Source organism: Balaenoptera ricei, chromosome 18 (assembly GCF_028023285.1).
Source record: "Balaenoptera ricei isolate mBalRic1 chromosome 18, mBalRic1.hap2, whole genome shotgun sequence".
NCBI classification, from domain to species: domain Eukaryota; kingdom Metazoa; phylum Chordata; class Mammalia; order Artiodactyla; family Balaenopteridae; genus Balaenoptera; species Balaenoptera ricei.
The window spans coordinates 26024645-26025334 of record NC_082656.1 but is presented as its reverse complement, the minus strand read 5'-3'; positions in this window follow the sequence as shown (position 1 = coordinate 26025334).

Below are 690 nucleotides of genomic sequence, written 5' to 3'. Positions count from 1 at the left end.
TGTTGTTCTTGTCTCCTTGTTTAACTTAGTCAATCAACCAGAAGGTACTCTAATGCTGGTCTCGCCAGCTCCTTCCCTCCAGCCCCTTTGCTTGGCTTTCAGTTTTGCTGCAGCTGTACCCTCCTGCTAAGGCTCCTAGAGAAACCAGTGACAAGGGCCCATCTCTAAGACCCTGATCCACGCTCCTGTCCCAGGGCCATCCAGCAGTGCCAGGCCAGCATAAACCCTGGCAAACTTTGGCCAGTGTCCCCGGTTCCACCTTCACGGCCCTGCTCTCCTGTGCGTCCTGTTCCACCAGCAGCACCGCCCAACACACACATCGGAGGACACTGCAGGAAATGGGCCTCCAGCCAAGCGTCACGGCAGAGCCCTCTGACATCCTAAGAGATCCTTGGATGGTGGAAAGAGTGCCGGCGATTTAGCATTTCTTGGGGTCAGCATCCCTAGTCTACTCACTCAGCCCACCCACCATGACACACTCAGGTTTACCAGGATGTTTGGGGGGGGAGGTGCGGGAGTGGAGTGGTGGGGGCAGTAGACGGGAGAGAGCGAGAAGAGGGGCATCTGGAAGGCAGGATGCGCTCACTGCTGCTCCAGGCGGGAGAAGGAAGGGAGGAGAAAGGTGAGGCGCTGGGAGGGGTGGGGAGCGCTGGGCTGGCCCAGGCGGGACGGGGCACGGTGCGCGCGCGC